The sequence below is a fragment of the Callorhinus ursinus genome, unplaced genomic scaffold (genome assembly GCF_003265705.2).
Source record: "Callorhinus ursinus isolate GAN/ISIS: 27379988/994484 unplaced genomic scaffold, GSC_fseal_2.0 scaffold44, whole genome shotgun sequence".
Lineage (NCBI taxonomy): Eukaryota > Metazoa > Chordata > Mammalia > Carnivora > Otariidae > Callorhinus > Callorhinus ursinus.
In genome coordinates this window covers 6,856,627-6,863,843 of record NW_027397106.1, presented here as the reverse complement: position 1 = coordinate 6,863,843, position 7,217 = coordinate 6,856,627, and the positions used below count along the sequence as shown (strand labels likewise).

The 7,217-nt window shown below is 55.9% G+C and overlaps 1 protein-coding gene across 1 annotated transcript in view; it reads right to left on the bottom strand.

Moving 5' to 3' along the window:
* Positions 1-6,075, bottom strand: part of RAPGEF3 (Rap guanine nucleotide exchange factor 3) — a 29,042-nt gene extending 22,967 nt beyond the window's left edge. Inside the window, exon 1 of the mRNA XM_025883153.2 lies at positions 5,965-6,075. The gene's annotated coding sequence lies outside the window, so the exon portion shown is untranslated. The remainder of the gene's footprint in view (positions 1-5,964) is intronic.
* Positions 6,076-7,217: the final 1,142 nt, after the last annotated feature.

The window sequence follows — 7,217 nt, the reverse complement described above, 5'->3', positions numbered from 1 at the left end:
TTTCTTTCTTTCTTTCTTTCTTTCTTTCTTTCTTTCTTTCTTTCTTTCTTTCTTTGAAAGAGAGAGAATGAGAGAGAGAGAGACCATGAGAGGGAAGAGGGTCAGAGGGAGAAGCAGACTCCCTGCTGAGCAGGGAGCCCGATGTGGGACTCGATCCCGAGACTCCAGGATCATGACCTGAGCCGAAGGCAGTCGCTTAACCAACTGAGCCACCCAGGCACCCCAAAATCTCAGTTTTAATGTGTATTTAAAAATCCACCCGGGAGCTTATCAAAATGAAAGTTTTATCCTCCCCACCCCCCAAAATTCAGATTCAGTTCTATTGGCATGTAACGGAAAATCTGTATTTTGAGCAAATACACAAGGTTATCTGCTGGGTTCACATTTTGAGAAATGCCCCTTCAGGGAAGGAGGGGAGCCTGGGAATAAATTTGGCCCCAGGCCCAAACCCACCCACCCACCCACATTCTGGGAATTTGGAAGAAGCGAGAACAGCTTAGTTGTTGGCAGAAAAGAATAACAGGCTAGGGGCACAAGGGTGCATGCAGAAGAGAGTTGAGGGGAGTTAAGGTTTTAGGTTGCTGGGGTTAGTGACCTGATCTAGAAAGTCTTACAGCGGAGTTTCAAGGGATGGGCAGTGGGGTCAGAAAGAGGTCCCCCATTTCGTCTTTATACCTGCCCTTGCTCGGGCAGGTGGAAAAGGAGCTGGGAAATGAAGCAGGGCATCTGCATACCTGCAGACTTCTCAGCAAGCCATGAGAGCCTGTATGTGCCTGGCACTGTTCCAAGTGCTTCATGTATGTAATCTCTGCCACTCGCTACCCTGTGAAGCCGCACTACCCTTATTCCCACTTTATATGCATGGGGAAACTGAGGCTCCAAGGTATTAAGTGACTGGCCAAGGTCACATAGCTAGCAAATGATGAGCTGGGGCTTCAACCAGGGTTGCCAGGCTCTACTTAACCCCCATGCTGTACAGCACTGTGCATCCACCATATTCATTCTCCTCTGGACTCTATGCCTAAAGGAGAAAGCTATGGAAAGGGAAATTGAGCATGTGCGCAGGGATTGGGGTGGGGGTGCGAGGGTCCAAAGAAAGCCATTCAAATCGGTGCAAATGGAAGTGTCTCAGACCCACTTTCCCCCCACCTATGTTCAGAAAGAGTAGTTCAACACTACTCTTTCCTTTTCTCGGGGCTCTTTCTCATTCCCCCTCTCCTGGGAGACAGGGAAGATGGCTGGGGTGATTGCCTGTTCACTGGCAGCCAGGGCGTTGGACCTCCCACTGGTCTCGTTCTCATTACTGGCAGGCAAAGCCTCCTGCCTTCCCCCCAACCCCCCCCACTCCCACTTCCCAGGCAGATGATGGGCCTGGGTTTTTCCTTCTTGGCGTTCCTGAGTGAGGGCTGCGTCGTCGTCATAGAACGACCACTCAACAGATGTTTAATCAGGGCTGAGGCCTGCAGGTGGCAGGGGACAAGGGGAGTGTGTCTGAGGAAGACATCCCAAGACAGATGGAGAGGCATCTCCAGAACAATCATGCCCTGCCCCAGTGCAACCTTCACCCTCCCCTGACTGTCATTAGATGCCTGGAGATGTGTTAGGACAGATAAATAAAAACAAGAGTTACCCTGCCTCAGGCCCTGCTCTTGATTCGTTACATACATGCATGTTTGTTATCATTACAGCAATCCTATGAGATAGGTCTAATTGTCATCCCATTTCACAGATGAGGAAGTTGAGACACAAGAAGGTTGGATGGCCTACCCAAGTTCCCCTAACTAGGAAGATGTAGAGCAGTGGGTTCTACCCAAGCCGTCAGGAGTCCTGTGTGCTTTTCCATTCTGCAATCCTGCCTCTCAAATACATCAACAGTTCCCATGAAGGGGAAAACGCCCTTATCCAGAGTCATTTCCCCCACAGCTGGATGCACAGGCTCCAGAGGGAAGGGAAGGGAGAGGCAGATGATGGAAGCTGAAGGGCAGGGCCCCTTGATGCAGTCTCCCCATACAAGGAACTCTCCGCCAACCCTGCACGTTCCCTTCAGGCAGATGGCAGGGGACTACAGAGACCCCCAGAGAAGAGTGGAGGAGGGTGCATGGGTAAGGAGAGGCCTCTCGGCCAAGCTGTCCACTCACGAGCTTCCTGGATCCTCCCAGGTGCCTCACAGGCGGGGGTGTGGGGGGGGGGGGGGGGTTGTCTGGACTCCCTCCTCCTGCCCTGCCTCCCCTCCCTGCCTGCTCCCTGCTCCAGGAGCCCCCTCCCCACACACACACACACACACTGCCTAAGCCACCAACTAGATTCCTCCCTCTCTCCTCCCACATCCAATCAGCCGTGCCACCAGCTCTGGCCGAGTCAACGAGTAATAATCTGTTACATTCAGCCCTTACGCCCCGCCTGCTGCAACTGCTCTGGCCCCAGAGGTGGCCTCTTCCAGCACTTACTACGCGCAGGGTGCTAGGTCACTTCATAGATTTTGTCTGAGAGAACACTCTCCACTTGCAGGTGAGGACGCTGAGGCACAGAGGGGTGAAGTAAGCCACCGGAAGCCCCACCATGGAGTTTGGTAGAGCCAGACCCGGGCAGCCCGACTGCAGAGTGCACACTCCACCACTCTTGGGGACTGCCTCCCCATCGCTGCTCTCAGCCTTGCCCTCCTCGCCCTCCTCACTCTATCCTGTGCCCTGCTGCACAATCCTCAGGTCATTCCCCCCCCGCATATACCCGGGCAGCGCTCCTCTCAACTGGGATCCTAGAACTGAGCAGACCCCCGGCTGCACGGGCACAGGGCCAAGTGGAATTTTCCTTATCTCCTTAACACACACATCTGGTCAGGCCTCCCTGCCCAGCACAGTGTCTGATGTAGAGATTAGCGGTGGAAATGAAATGAGTGGGAACTGTGGGAGACCAGCTTGCCCACCAAGGGCTGTACCCCAGGGCCAGGGGAGGGAGAGGGGCTGCTTTTCCAGCTCTCCGTGGTCCAGCTTCCGAGGCATCTGCTTCCATCTCCCTCCCTCCTCGCTGCTTCCCTGCCACCTACTCGGTTCTCCTGTCCTGTGCTGCAGACTTTGCTCACAGGCTCAGCTCTGTCATCTGAGGTTTGTTGGTGGGATGCATGGTGGGAGGTTAGAGGAAGGTTTAACCAATGGGCCGGCAGGACTGCAGGAAAGGGCCGGCTTGGAGACCAGAGGTTGGAAGGGCTCTGCCTGGGAGCCCCAGCCTGCTGCAGCCTCCCTTAGCATCCCTGGGATTCTCCCTGGGCCGGGGCCAATTGACAAGGGAGAGGAACTTGAGCCCAGTACCCTCATGGGGGCTCTGCCTCCTGGCCCTGGAAGGTTTCAAGTCCTCCCGTACTTGCCCAGGTACCTTGCCCTGAGGGTGGTTCCAGTTCAGTTCCCGGCTCCCCTCCCTGCCCATTCCTGGGGTGGGGGGCAGAGGCAGGGAGCCGGCATGCTAATGCTCACCAAGCCAAACCTTCTCAGGACAAGCAGGTCCCAGGCAGGCGCTCAGGGGCCACTCTGACAGCAGTGGCGCGGGAGGAGAAGAGCAACGGGCTCCTGCCTTCTCCGGGTGGGGGAGGTCAGCGAGCTGGGAGGGAAGGCTGGACAGGGCTGGGGGCCGCTGGGGATCTGACCCCATACTTTCCGGGAGGCACATTCTCCTGGCTGGTGCTCAAACTAGTCATGTGCGACAGGGGCAAGGAAACAGTCACTGAGCTGGCCCCTGGTGGTGACGGTAGTGGCTGGAGGGTGAGGAGAGGCGGGGAGAGCAGGAGGGAAGGCAGGGGCAGGTCTGGAGCTGTGTGGGAGGGAACAGGCCTGCCTAGCAGGCAAATGTGCTCTTCTATGAACGTGCATAAATAAGGAGCTGCTTTTGTTTCTCAAGGGCTCTGTGTGTGTGTGTGTGCGCGCATGTGTGTGTGTGTTTGCACGCTCGCGTGTGTGTATCCCAAATACTCAGGAGACACTGCATCTGACCTTGAGTGATCAGTGCTGGGAAGTGGCAGCTCCAGGCCAGTTGTAGCCACTGTCCGTCAGGCTCAGAGCGCCTCTCCTTCTCCCTCGCTCCTGCAGCTCTGTCGGAACTTCCAGCCTACACTTGCCTTTACCCCAGAGCACACCACTCCTAGCCTTTCCCTGAGGCTCACCACCCCCACCCCCTCCTCCCCCTTGCCTCTTCCCAACATTCCCGGCCTTCCCAGAAGCCCAGTCTCAAGTGCTCCAATCTCCCAGCCCATCCTAGGCTCACGGCCTTTGTTCAGGATTCAGACTCTGCACCCACATGACCCTCATGTTTTAGACCCCTGGCAGGAGCAGCTGCGGGAGCCTGAGGGAGGGCTCCTAGGAGGGCCCCAGCCCTGCTCATGAGATGCCCCGTTCTCTGCTCGTGAGATGCCCCATTCTCTCTGGATCTAGAGCACGGGCTGAGAAGGGACAAGGGTGTGTAATCAGGCAAGCAGGCCAGGGAGAGAAGCCCCTTCCTAGCCTCAGAGCAGACCTCAACCTGCCCCCAAATCCCAGTCAGGAAGTGTTGGGGCCAGAGAAGAAGCTGAAGAGTCCAAAGACTTCCTGGCACCAGAACCACTGCCCATTTCCTCTCTCCTGAGAGGACCTGGGAACAGCCCAGAGGAGGTTGCAGAGATGGAGTCCAGAGAGGAAAACAGAAAAGAGAGGGGTCTGCAGTTCTGACTGAGAGAGAGAGCCATAGGTCATTCCCTCTGCTCCCAGTATCAGTTTGTACCTCCAGGACAGGGAGACAGCACCAGCTGCTCAGACCTCCACCCCAGGCCTGGGCCTCAGGAAGTCCTTCCTGCCCTTAGCCTTGGTGCCTCCTCCTCTAGAGGCCTCACCTCCGGAGAAATGGAGAGTCACCTCCACTTAAACATGATGCAGGGGCAGGTAGAGAGGCCACCTCAGCTTTTCTGTTCTCATTCCACAGAGGCCTACTGGGGCCACACACCTGACACTCACCGCAGCCAACATTAAATCACTTCCTAGTTATGGTCAATGATTCCTCCTTCGAGAGAAGGTGAGCTCCAAAGACCGGGCTCTGCATGGCCAAGGCTGCATGCCCCGCCCAGTCAGGGCCTTGTGCACAGAAGGTCCTCAAGGGAGGTTTCTTGAGTTCAGCAGGTAAACGACCTTCCCCTTCTCCTGCATGGGTCCTTTTCACCTTCCTCGAGGCTCCCCCACATCTGCCTTCCTTCCTGGTACCTTCCCACCCACTCTTGACCACTCTCCACTCCTCACCCTGTGGCAGGCCATCTCTAGAACAGCCCTCCCTCCTCCAGAAAGCACCCTCAGATGCGGCCACTCTCCAGGCCACTTTTCTTGGGTCCCATGCTCTCCCATGCTCTGGACCAAGCACAGGTGTCGGCCTTATTTCTAGTCTCTCTTTTTTTTTTTTTTTAAAGATTTTATTTATTTATTTGAGAGAGAGAGAGAGAATGAGAGAGCACGAGAGGGAAGAGGGTCAGAGGGAGAAGCAGACTCCCCGCTGAGCAGGGAGCCCGATGTGGGACTCGATCCCGGGACCCCAGGATCATGACCTGAGCCGAAGGCAGTCGCTTAACCAACTGAGCCACCCAGGCACCCTTATTTCTAGTCTCTTTACCTCACCCAGTGTCCCTGCAGCTGGACTAGGGCAGGACCCACATGTATCGATTAAACCTCTGTGATGACTTTCTCATTCAATCAATCCAATTACCAAACTCAAAACAACGGGACAAGCTGTGCACCTCCCTGAGCCAGGCTGTGTCCTGCAGGAAACGTCAGCAGCCTCCCCTCCTGCCCTCAGCCCCGCTGGTCTTTCACTCCCCACAGCTCCGGAGTAGGTCCACCTCCACGTGGAGGTGAAGAGCAGTCTCTCTCTCCCTCCCCCCTCTCTTTCCCTCTCTCCCTCCCCCCCTCTTCCTCCAACAGCAAGCCCACAGGGAAAGAGAAAGAGAGTTGGAGTAGGTACCTGTGATGGAGGGTTCTGGTCGGAAGATGGAGGTCACCAGGACACACCAGGAGAGGCAAGCCGGCCTGGGCCCCACGCTGCCCTCCCAAACAGTACTGCGGCTGTGAACACACACACACACACACACACACACACACACACACACACACACACTCTCTCTCTCTCCCCCTCCCCGCCTGCTGCCTCTGGCTTTGCCTCCGATGCTCACTTAGCACTTCTCACCCTGCATCCTGCCCACTCTGTGGACTTCTAGGCCTTCAGTGGGCAGGTAGAGGAAGTGGGGTCTCAGTGAAAAGGCAGACTCTGAGCAGTTTCACTCTCGCCCTAAGAAGCAAAGACATCCCCTTCTAGGGGCAGAAGGCAGCCACAGCCCTGGGGAGGAGCCCGGGGGCCAGGGGGGCAAGGTGGCCCCCAAGGAGCCCTCAACTCAGGATGTTTTTCTACAACCTGGGCAGCTGGGACGCTTATGATGGGGCCAGATCCTCCCTTCAGTGAGGCACCTGCTCCCCCTCTTAGAACAGTCCTTTCTGCTCTGGTCTATCAGTCTGGCCTCAGGAGGAAGACGAAGCTTCAGGAGGTGGGACTGGAGTGAGGGGGTGATCTTATTCAGGGTCCTCGGCCTCGAACTGCACAAGAGCTGGGGGTGGGCAAGGGGGCCATGCGATGTCTGGGGAGAATCTTGTGGAACTCACCACCTAAATTCAAGCACAGGAGATTTTTAGCCCAACCTCGGAAAGCTGGGCCTAGAGGCCCAAGGTTGGAGAAGGCCGCCCCCTAGAGCTAGGATCAAGGAATTCTTTATGGACAGCCAGCCATTGTTACGCTGAGCATACAAATTTTATTGAGTTCCTCCCTGTGCACCTGGCCTTAGACTAGGTGCTGGGAATGCGGAAGCAATCAAGACAGGCAAGAGCGGTACCACGGTTTGCTCTAGACCAAGGGACTTCCCGGGGGGGGTGGGACTTCTAGTGGTAAAACCAGGACGGTCCTGGGCAAACCAAGAGGAGTCAGACCCTATCACATAAAGCCCCTGCCTTCATGGAGGTTATATTCTGAAGGGATAGGAGAAGTGGGGGCTAAAGGTAAACAAACACAATTTCACATAGTGATGGGTGCCATGAAAACATATAACCGGGTGGCAGATCGTGCTTGATATAGGGAGGACAGCATTGCCTCTCTGAGGAAGTAGAGTCTGCGCTGACGAACGATGAGGAGGAATCAATCTTCTAGGCACTCAGAGAAGAGATTTCCGG